A 12,137-nucleotide genomic window follows, 5' to 3' on the forward strand; every position below is an offset into this window, starting at 1 on the left:
ACCTGCAAAAATTATGCCACAAGCAAGGCTGAGTATACTAATACTCAGCTAGACTTACCCGGTGTGAGGAGTCTACTCCTCTACCTCTAGACATGCAGCTGTTTGGCTGTGGGGTTTGGTTGCCAAAAGCACTAGCTGAGTCTAAAAATCAAGTTTTAGCTTTGTCAAGTTTAAGTGTGCACTACAAGAAACTGGTTAAAGAACGTGGGTGAAAAACCGTCGAACTTAATGTAATAGGCCGTCGAACTTACCATAAGAACGTGGGTTTACCGACGAATATAGCCGACGGCGATTTTTGGACGAACTTAAAGAAGTAAGTTCGACGGCCCCCACGTTCTTAATGTTAAGAACGTGGGTACCGTCGAACTTAACATTAAGAACGTGGGTACCGTCGAACTTACGGTTAAGAACGTGGGTTTTTAAGTTCGACGGGGGCCGTCGAATTTTTTCCTGTATGTTCGACGGCACCCACGTTCTTAACGTTAAGTTCGACGGGTCCAGGTGGCCGTCGAACTTATGGGTCCTGCGTGGGTCGGCGAGGGCTGCCCATTAAGTTCGACGGTACCCACGTTCTTAACGTTAAGAACGTGAGTACCCACGTTCTTAACCCTTTTCTAGAAAAAAATAAAAAATACAGAAATAAAAAATTAGACACACATAATAACATATACAACACAGAATATCACATACAATACAAATTTCAAACACATGGATATATGTACATATCACAAATTCACACAAGTCCAAATACATAAGTTCACAAATTCACACAAGTCCAAATACATAAGTTCACAAATTCACACAAGTCCAAATACATAAGTTCACAAATTCACATAAGTATAAATACATAAGTTCATATCCATAGTTCTCATTTTTAGTTCACAAGTTCAAACATTAGCTCCATCGCTCTCGATCAGGACATCAGATTGTTGTTCGTAGCTCCACCACTAGAATTGAGACATCTGTCCGCAAAGTCAGCGTGAGGGGTTCTTTTGTGGCTTTCATGTGCTTTATGGTGAAAGAAAATATGTGTACAAAGTACAGGCATATAAGATAAGAAGAAAAAACATGTACATGCACAGTGTTAGAAATAGTAGAATGTACCTGGGCAAGGTGAGCCCAACAGTCAAGGAAACTCTCATCACACCTTAAACCAATGAGATGCTCATCTTCAGCACGCTTGTACTATCCAAGTGCTGAAAGAGTGAGAGACTGAAAAATTGAGGAAATGATTACAGTGTCCACATATAAAATTAATATGGGGAAAATAAATTTGTGTGCAGTGAGAGATCAGGTAATTAAGACAGTAATTTATGCATGCTATGTGATAGCACATAGTAAATCTAATTTTTTTAGTCACGCCAGTAGCTTGAATATAGAAAGTTTCACTCATTAGTAATCTTCAGTTTATCGCCTTTGAATTGGTAAGGAAATTCAGAATAATGATAACTCTAGATATTTAAGAATGAACTAATCCAACTGAGAATGACTGAGATTCAGGATAACATGGACCTGGACCCAATATGAGCATGTCAAATTTGTCATTTGTGTACATTCAACGCCGTCCAGTGATGCAAGATTCCGCTTATATGCAAAATCAAACAACTTTTTTGTGAGGCAACCATTCTCACGAACCTGGAAAGAGATGAACTCATGGATGTATTAGTTGATCTCCAACGTCTCAGCTGCTTTATTCAAATCAGTTTGGGGCTGCTGAAACGGTGAAGGAGTTGTTGCTTAAATCCCTGGTTATGAAGCAACCGATTTTTCATCAGTAATCATACACAATAAAAAAAGATTGGTATGATCCGACAAAGCAGCATGGTGTCACTACAGTTAGTTTCTTACACGACATTCAATTTGGTCATGCTGCTTAGATCTGGCAACTGTCTAGTGAGCTGGTTGCTGGCCAAGTTCCTGCAGGAGGTTACATTTCTTTAATTGAATAATGGTGCTTGGTACCAACTAAGGCAGCTGGTTGTTTAAAGATCATGGGCCACTTACAGCTCGTTCAGATTGACCAAGTTGCTGATGTTAGGAGGAACCGTTCCCTTAAGGCTGTTCCTATCTAGTAGGCTGCCAAAGATGCGAATCAAGTTAATAAAGAGGAGGGGGTAAAATACAATAAACCAACGTTTGTGAAGAAGAAGAAAAATATCGTGTTTCCGTAGATCTTGTGAGATACTTACAGAACTTGGAGCGATGAAATGCCCCCTAGCTCCTCTGGTATCGGGCCAGTCAGTTGATTGCTGTCGAACAGTCTAACAAGGGTAGCAGCAAGACGAGTTAGCAGGGCGAGGGCGTGTTTTATCCATGCCTTGTGAACTGTATATATAGAGTGAAAGTCTCGCGGTCGCTTACATGTGGATCAGGCTCATGTTGGAGTTGAAGAGGCCTGTGAGTGTTCCAGACAGCTGGTTCTTGTTGAAGTGGCTGCTCATACATCAGAAGTTCAGAACATAGGAGTATTTACAGAAAATGAAAACGGTGGCATTGGGTACATTTTGATACGAAAATCACAAACCAAGATTGACATTGACTTACAAGTGCTTCATGTGGGTAAGTTGGTCGAGCCCCAACGTTGTTGCTGTGGAGACCGGGATATATCCAGTGAGCTGATTGTCAGCCAGATCCAGCCAGAAGAGGTTCGAGAGTAAACCGAGCGTAGGGGGTATTGTGCCAGTAAACTTGTTTGAATTCAACGCCCTAGAGAGAATGTGCGGCAAAACCACCAGTTCAGACGTTCAGTCTATGCTCCAACAAATCACAAGGACTGAAGACAGAACATATCTTTTTTTCTCTCTATGGATTTTCCATTAGAACAAATAATCAGGGTAGTAGTTAGTTGATTACAGGAGCGAGAGCTACTGCAGGTTGCCGAGTTGTTGTGGGATGCCTCCGGTGAAGCTACAGCCTGCCAGGATCCTGAGATATATATAGTTCAGTTAAGCTATGGTGATTTTGTGTGTTAAGGTAAGGGAAAGCAGGATCAGAAATGGAGAGTAGTGTAGTAGCGCCATACAGCGTGGTGAGCTGCGCGAGGTTCCCAATTGTAGCAGACATTCGGCCGTTGAGACCGAGGTTGAAGGAAACGTCCCTGCAGGTGGCTATGCTGTGAGATAGAACACTTTTTTCCTTCCTCGCTATTGTTAAAGTAATTCATAGCATTAACCACTAATCTGGCTATAGCTCGAGCGTAGGCCACAAGAGTTGCAACATCTACTCCCTTAACTCTCTATGCATCTCTAGTTCAAGCTCCAATTGCTCTGCTTCCTCCCTTAGGACCCGCTTCCTCCTTCAGGATCCAGAACCTGCAGGAACACAGACTTGTGTAACCAAAACTGAGCAATAACAACAATAAATATCAAACTGAAAGAATAGATTCTGGAGTTGTAGACTGAGGAGCACCACCATATTCCATCAGAGTGGAGGCAACAAAAGATCTGGATTAGCCAAATCTCTTCTCCAAGCTCATTTGAGACATACGAAGTGATTTCTCATCATCACGTCTAGCTCCTGCCATATTATACCCTGCATTGCAACAGTTTCTATATATTATATAAATAAATCTTATTTAAATAAGATAGTTGTTCAAACATGTTCTAATTTGGGAGGTAGATCCACTCCTCTCCTTTGCTTTGTTTAACAATGAACGGATGGTCCTAAACTGAAACTGCAGGTTCAGGATAACAGAAAGTATGAATGTAGATAAACTTGCCTATAAAAGACTACTATAATATAAATAAACTTGTGTATGTCACATTAGACGGTAAAGAAAAAAACATGAAAAGGAATCTATCAAGTATCAAGTAGTAGGTTTGAATTAGTAGTCCATTAAAACTAAGATTGCAGATATGATATTATATATGTAGCCGGAAATGATCTATAACATCGATCTCACTTTTCATCAATATGGTTAAAGGAGCCAAGCAGATTAAAGGAATGTTCATGTTCCAAATACACCTTACCTGAATGCATCAGAAGTACTATAGAATTAAGCTATCATATCACAACTTCACTATTTTCCTTTGAAAACTATCATAAACTATAGTAATGAACGCTGGGCACAATTGGAGTTTACATTTTTTTATTAAAAATGTTTCAGATATGAACTTAGGCATATCTATCACACGATGGTGTGCGCATGTAACTTCTGACTATTTGTTCCTCGTTTAGCATTCTGCTCGAATGCTCCCGATTAATCAATTAAAGGTGGGCGCCACCCCCGTTTATTTCAAAAAAACTTAGGCATATCAGCCAGGGTGGGTCCAAGTTGAAAGACCAAAGTATTCCAAGAATAGACAGATATGGATGCATTCGCAGAATGTGGTATTCCAGCTCTTCTATAAATAACTCAATAGTCAATACTACGCCACAATTTCCTAGCATGTCTAGAAGCACTGAAGCAATCATGCTCATGGTTTAGACTTCAAATTATGTAAACCGTCTCTAAAATGATCTTCAATTGCACCTGAACAACTCAATGAAGTCTAAGAAAAACAGAACCATGCCTGAATCTGAAAACTGTTATCCAAGTAGGCTACAAAATATCTCTGCTATAGTGCTACTTTATTTTTTTTCCAAAAAATAGTGCGACTCTCAAATGACAGACCGATAATTTGGTCAAACAATTCATTACTTCATATTAAGCACAGAGCCAAGTATCATACTCATAAAATGTGTAACACCAAAATGCCACTTTGCAATTTAGTAGAGATGAAAGAGACATGAACTTGTACCTTCACTATCACAGTGAGAATATGTTGGGGCATCAACACCGTTCAAGTATGCTTTCACCTCTAGAATTCGGATCTGGCAGCCGCAGGCGCCACATACACCTCAATACCGCGGGTCCTGCCATATAGAAACCAAAACGGTGGCCGGGGACGGGCGCCGCCACGGCAGCCGCGCGGAAGGGGGACGGGCCGGAGACAGGAAAGGACGGGAACGAGAGGCGGCTGACGGCTGCGGAGGAAGGATCTGGACACCGGGGATGGGCGCCGCCACGGCAGCCGCGCGGAAGGGGGATGGGCCGGAGACGGGCAAGGACGGGAGTGAGATGTGGCAGAGGTCCACCTCGCCGAAGGTGAAGTACAGCAGCGGTCCGGCGGTGCGGGTCCGGAGGTCCGGCGGCGCGGCTTGCGAGTCTGTGTTTGGCGGCGGCGGCGTGGAGGGGATGAGAGCGTGTGAGAGACAGTGTCCGCGGGTTAGGGGTTTTGGTTTTTTTAGTTAAGTTCGACGGTTTCCTGCTGGCCCACGAACTTAAATTAGAAACGTGGGTACCCACGTTTTTAATACGTTAAGTTCGACGGTTTTAGCCAGGCCGCACGAACTTAAATTAAAAACGTGGGTACCCACGTTCTTCGTCAAACCCATGAACTTAACTCAAATAAGAACGTCGGTACCCACGTTCTTAGTTTGCCCCACGAACTTTTGTCAGTTTCTTGTAGTGGTGACTCTCTTAAGACTAGAGGTGTACTATCTACTCATTCATGGTATCAAGCAAATTTAGCAATCAACATCTTTTGTCAACTCATCACATTTCCACTTGTTACTCAATGCAGTACAATGGATCAAGCAGTCTCATTAGCTGCGAGAAGCAGACGATTCGAATCGAGTTTTTATCCTTGCAAGGTAAACCTAAACACACGACATGTAGGGGCACTCCGTCCCCACACACATCAACCGTCCCCATCGATTCCCTGGCAACAGATCAGGGCTCACCGCCTTGGCGTACAATGCCCCACTGACCCCGACTGGCCGTCGTGCAGTGACCGCACTTGTACCCACCATAACCGGAATGGGAGACCTCGTCTCAGGTCGCGTGAGGGGATATGTCTGCGGGCAGGTTCACTCAGGTACTAGGCTTACCGATTTACCATATTTCTCGGTATGTGTTTAGTACGTTCAAACGCTTGACACAGGTATCCGCACGTTAATCCTTATTCCAATTTTCCTCTCGTAGACCACGCGTCCCCATGGACCCGTGTCCACAGACCATCACCATTCTGTTATCAAAGTGGATACAACCAATTCCTGACCTCGCGCGAGTGCTAGAAAAATCACTCGACTTCTACCGAGATCCCTAATTAGTAAAGCAGCTACTCGACCTAGCATACTAGTATCCATCTCAAAGGTATCCTGAGTTCATGCAACTAGGGTTTCAGGCAACTCCTACACTTAAGTGCACAGTACAAGCCTACAAACATTAAGTGCAGTAAAATAGCATATATAACGGTTATGCATAAAACCGGGGCTTGCCTTTATTTTAACACTTAGATAGTGTTTGCTGGGGAGGTACTCGCTTGGCGAGCATCCACTGGATAAGTCCATTCTTCAGGTCGTCCACCAACTGCATCTTGTGGTTGGTACCACATCAGTTGCTCGATCATCATCTCTCGGTCCTATATGAGATGCAAGATGCATATATATGACTATAATGGAATATCACAAGATACTTTAAGTACACGCTAGCGAATTAAACACTAAGTAGCGAGACTTCACAAGCAACCGCACTCACTAGTGTTAGCTAACTACATATCGTCGAGCGCACAACATTACACCACTAAAAAGACGACAAACATTTTGGATATTTACGCCACAATACTACATCACAATTAACTAGAGAAAGAAACGTATAAAAACATGACACATATGTTATCTCAAGCTTAGCCAATGACAATTCTATATTACTTAGGTGTTTACCAAACATTTTTAGCAAATAGGGTGAACTAAACAATCAAATGAGTGCTTGCAGATTTTTGGGACAGCAGCACAACAGTTACTTGTTTTTCTCATAACTTTTCAAATATTAATGCAAACATAGCAAACTAGGACTTTCTGGAAAGCTTAAAATGTTCTCTACAACTTTGGTATTTTCATCTCAACAAGATTCCACACTTAGCAAGGTTAAAAATGCTAACACAACAGATCTGTCCAGATTTGGACAGATTCAGACTTGCAACTTCAAAAATTCACAACTGAAGATTCAGACATCCAAACAAAGTGATCTTGGACTTTCTGGAAAGGTAATAAAATTTTCTACATATCATTTATAAACATCTCAAGGTGATCCAATGTTTTACTAAGGATAAACACCAATAAAAGACTTTGCTGTCCAGAACTGGACAGATTCAGTCCTCATATTTGAAGCATTCATAACTTAAGTTTCAGACCACCAAAAAGAGTGATCTAAGACTTTTTGGAAAGCTCAGCAAAAGTACTAAATAACTTTTATAATCACTAAGAAGTGATTCAATGTTTAATTAAATCAAACAACACAGTTTTCAAAATCTATTCTGACGGTGGACAGAACACAGCAAGCAGTTTGTAAAATTCATAACTCTTAAACCGTCAGGCCTATAGTTATGAAATTCTAACACAAGCAAGATAAGAAAAGCATCTACAACTTTCTTATAACGACCATAAACAGATTGCAACATTAAATTAGGCAAACAATGCAGTTTCTGAAATCTGTACAGAATTTGGACAGATTCAGTTACTGAACTTGTAAACAGCATAACTCCTAAACTGTCAGACCTATGGCTGTCAAATTTTAACACCAGCAAGATAATAAAGTTATCTACCACTTTTCTATAGCACATATCTACAGAAAACACAACTTAGTTCATCAAACATATAGCACACCGAAAACAGTACGTGCAGCCCAAAACAGCAATCAACACATTTCAGCTCTATACAATTTAAGAATTGTCGCGTTCTAGAGACTTGAATTATTCTAACACTTTACCATTTGTTAGAGTTAAATAAATCAAATAAGGACTAACAAGTAGACTTACTAATTTTTATCAAGTCATTTCGTGCACTAAAACTAACATACACATTTAATCACGCATTCACCACAATCATCAATTTCGGCATATATGTATATCAACGCGCTTTTCACCCACTAGTTCGCATTTTAATTTAGACACCACATGAGCACTACAGATTTTTACCCGCGATCATAACCATGCGCATTTAGACTACAACAAGTAATTTAAAGTGACTACAAGCTTAACTAAAGTCATCTAACAAGTCGGCTAGCTAGAGCAACGACACAGCCCGCTAGACAGCATACACGTCGGCTTGCCTATTATTATCACAATTAGTGACACAACATATATATAACAATCACTTAACACAATCAACTCCTACCTGACATGAGTTGGCTAGTGACGTGACTATTTCCCAATTACCATCACACACCACCTTTCGCCATTTTTGGATGACCGGCACGACACACAGCTATTGTAATACATTTCAAGTTCGTTCAACCCATTTTAGGCATTGCGACTCAAAACATGGGTGGGAGCAAATTAATTGGCTTCTCTTAATCATTGCCCGACTTAAATTGGTTAACACACAAGTCACTTAACACACCATATTTTAGGAGACCTCACATGTCGAGCATCAATTTATAACCTAAGTGACTCAACCTCTATCATGTTGGACACCTACCACATCACTCGATTTATCTATTTGAAACACCGCCTGCTTAGCGTACTACTAGTATCCTGCATTTTGGCTCGACTTATAAACATAGAGGAGGCGATGACTACTTCGACATGTCACCACCTCTCTATTTAAGCAAAGACAATTTCCACCTACAACGACTGAACATTTATGTCGAGCACACTTTATTTTACCATGTCTCGCATACAACCATGTTGTGGCGTGCACTCGAGACTCTTCGATTCAACTTAACGAAATCACTACTACAACGCAATTCGACATACACGTTTGATAATATCGTGCTCAGACAACCCACACTTCCAGTCTACTTATCGCAGCCAACCACACCACGTGACCACTGCATTCTTATAACCAATTTTAGCACAATTATCTATGACAACACTTAGCGACTAGACGAGTGAAACACCAACTGATTATTCGTACATCCGCCTTTAAAACACTAATCATATGTGACATAATTTTATATTTTCAACCCACTCTAACCTACACCATGATGAATACATAAAATATATTTACATAGACTAACTCATTAGCCGACTGCGAAAATCACCAAACATGCTTTACGTTTTATTAGATTTACCACGACTAACACACTGCTTTATGACGAAGTATTTTAACAAACGACTAATACCATCCACGAACCATCCTCGTGACACATAAATGAATCATCGCAGCCACATATATTCAAACACCAATACACACCACATCGACCAAAACGTATTTAGACAAACTACAAATCGCACACAGCAAACAACTTCTTGTTCTCCAACCGCAAATGCGAACCTACTAATGCGTATAACCAAAACATTTTACACACATCCACACATATACGTGCACTGCATGACATCAACCAAATCATACGTATGGTAAACTATAAATCAATCAACCTGAATGGGATCGGATTTGAGTTGTGCATGCATGTGGTTCACCCGACCGGTCTTGTATCGAACACGCGTGCGCGACGAATGGCATTGACGGCTAGCTGCGATTAGACATACACACAACCGTTCAACAGTTTTACCGAGCACAAAAATACAAATATAATAGCAGCAAGGGCAGCGAGGGTTTTCTCACCACGGGTTTTGACGGCGTCGCGGAGGGGGCTGCGCAAAAACAGCGAACACACGGCGGCACACGGCGTGCTGTAACAACACATCTCCCTCGACATTATGCCGAACACTTGGCATGCGCGCAGCGGTGGCAGCGAGACGAAACAAGATCGGCATAGGGTCTGCTGTTTTGTGGGGAAGAGAGGAGGAGGTTGGGGCTATCCACGGGAAAGGGGCTCGGCCTACAGCCACCATGGCTGGGCGCTGCGGCGTCGAGCAGATCCCTGCGCGCTCACGCCCTTGGAGTAGGGGGCTGGACAACCATGGGAGAGAGGGCAGAGCTGCTGCGTTCCAGGGATCCAAGCGCCAGGGGGTGAGCTCGGGCTTGAGCTATGGAGCAGGGAGGGCGCTGCTTGGGGGCTCGGCTGGGGGAGTTCGGCTGTGGGATTTTTCTGGGCGCCATGGCTGCCAGCGGCCGAGAGCAGAGAGCTCGCCGGGAGAAACACAGCAGGGGCGCGCACCGGCCATGGGGACCTCCTGCTCAGCAAATCCCGCGCACGAGCAGAGAGGGTCACGGCGCTCTGCAGAGGAAGAAGCACCGACGTTGGGGAGGAGCGGTGCCACGGAGGAGAGCAGAGGCATCGTGGATCCAGGCGTCTAGGAGGGGTCGCCGGTCCTGGGACCTAGCGCCGAGCAGGAAGACCAAGGAATGGAGCTCGGGCGCCATGGTGAAGGTCGCGTGGCCTAGTGGTTAAAGACGAACCGAGCAGGGGAATGGAGGCTAGGGGATAAAGAGCTACTGCTCCCCTGCGCCATGGGCAGTCGAGGGAGTTCGGGCGTTTCCTGGCGTGCATACACAGCCTACTGCATGGACCTCGGTGAAGGAGCAGAAGAGCTGTGATCCAAGGAGGCCGAGCGCCATGGAGGGAGCTCGGATGGGGAGGTTTCCTGCGCCATGAACAGGGGAAAAGGGGATGAGTGGCGTGTGGGAGGGGAGGAAGAAGGTTGTGGCGGCTAGGGAAAATGCAGGGGTGGGAGTGAAAAACTGCCAAGTGAGCACCCCTATTTATAGAAGCAGCCCTAGGGTTAGGGTTTCTTAGTGGGCCTATTGGGCTGGGCTGGATTTGGCCCAAAACGCGAAATCGAGTTGCGCTAAATATTTTCCGGAATAAAAATGCTCCTGCGGAATTTGTTTCAACGGAGAACAGAGCGAATTAGAATTTCGGCGAACGGACGATTGAGCGATTAATTCGGCCGAGAGTTGGATTTGATTTCGCTCGAAAATAATTTTCTACGCGTGATTCGAAATTAAATTGCCCTGAGATTTTAGTCGGAGAAATCGGATGGTGACATTTTAAAATTGTCGTCGATACGGGGTTTTGAGTTCGGTTCGGGCATGAGATATTTGGCCGAGTCGGATAAAATTGATTAGAGGATGATATGTTGAGTATTCCGTTTGTGAATACGGATCCAAATAAAATAGTCGTACATAGATCGAAGTTCGAGGAATTGGATTCGAGCACAGGTCGACTAGCAAATGTCGAGTGTTTGATTAAATGAGCTTTTGACAGGATTTATAAATCGAGAATGATTAACGAGTTGGCATTCGAGCCGAGAAATAAAAAGTTTTAACAGGCTCCAAAATTGGTTGTTTCTCGTGATCGAATAACTCTGAATTCTGTGAACTTCCAAGAGAAAGCCTGATAAACAGAGATAGGCACGATCGAGAATAGAAATTTTTACTAAGCATTCGCGTTCAGGACAAATCTCCCGACGTAGCACGAAACTGACACCTGGGGTGTCACAAATATCGGTGCTGTTGTGTGGACAGTGATGGACAAGGATCGCCAAGGGGCGGCGCAAAAACGCCAGGCGACTGTCAGGATTCACGAAGCTCGGCCGAAAAGGCCGCGGGGAACTGCGAAGGTTGTGGCCTCCGGCGGAGGTAAGCCGCCGCTGGCGGCGAAGGCGGGCGCCTCTGCACCTAGCAAGGCGCCGGAGGCAACGGCGGGCGCCGGAGGCTCCAAGTCAGCGAAGGTGGTGCCCCCGGCCAGCGGAGTGGCGGAGGCTTCGAAGGCGGCCCGAGCGCTGCCGCTGGCGGGCAAACGTGTTGCTGACTTCGGCACCGACATTACTGTGGATGACTATCTTGGTGGTAAGTCGCTGGCCTATTATTGTCATTGTTATTATTATTATTATTTTTTTTAATTCGAAGATGCGTTGCAGGGTCGGACGAGGGCCAGCTTGCTATGGTTGCGCCTGGCGCGGAGATCGCGACGGCGGCCATAGTGCTGAAGGCGAGGGGCGAGGCCCTTGACGCCGAAGGCGAGGTGTCGGCCCTCGCCGTGGTCAGGGGCGAGGCGGGCGTGGCGACCCGCCGGCTGAAGGGAGTGACGGAGGCGCTGAGTCAGGCGACGGAGGCGCTGAGTCAGGTCCGTTGAGCTATACTCTCTCCCCCACCTCTTTTGGGGTAACGGCCTTACGTACTGCGTCGCGGCCCTGCAGGTGGCTGACTTCGCCAGCCGTACTGCGTCGGGGGCCCTCACGGCGGCTGTGTCTGCCGAAGTCGAGAGACTTCGGACACAACATGCTGACGCTGTCCGTGAGAAGTCG

The 12,137-nt window shown here is 44.5% G+C and overlaps 2 long non-coding RNA genes across 2 annotated transcripts; both read right to left on the reverse strand.

Moving 5' to 3' along the window:
• Positions 1–1,641: 1,641 nt before the first annotated feature.
• On the reverse strand, positions 1,642–2,076 carry LOC109942991 (uncharacterized). The gene is made up of 3 exons (XR_002265577.1): positions 2,005–2,076; positions 1,849–1,917; positions 1,642–1,745 (listed from the first exon to the last, which is right to left on the reverse strand). It is a non-coding gene; the product is annotated as an uncharacterized lncRNA (long non-coding RNA).
• Positions 2,077–2,179: 103 nt separating this feature from the next.
• LOC103641066 (uncharacterized) lies at positions 2,180–3,110 on the reverse strand. The gene is made up of 5 exons (XR_002265844.3): positions 3,023–3,110; positions 2,854–2,925; positions 2,545–2,706; positions 2,362–2,433; positions 2,180–2,261 (listed from the first exon to the last, which is right to left on the reverse strand). It is a non-coding gene; the product is annotated as an uncharacterized lncRNA (long non-coding RNA).
• Between the last annotated feature and the right edge of the window lie 9,027 nt (positions 3,111–12,137).

The sequence above is a fragment of the Zea mays genome, chromosome 10, assembly GCF_902167145.1.
Source record: "Zea mays cultivar B73 chromosome 10, Zm-B73-REFERENCE-NAM-5.0, whole genome shotgun sequence".
Classification (NCBI taxonomy): Eukaryota; Viridiplantae; Streptophyta; class Magnoliopsida; order Poales; family Poaceae; genus Zea; species Zea mays.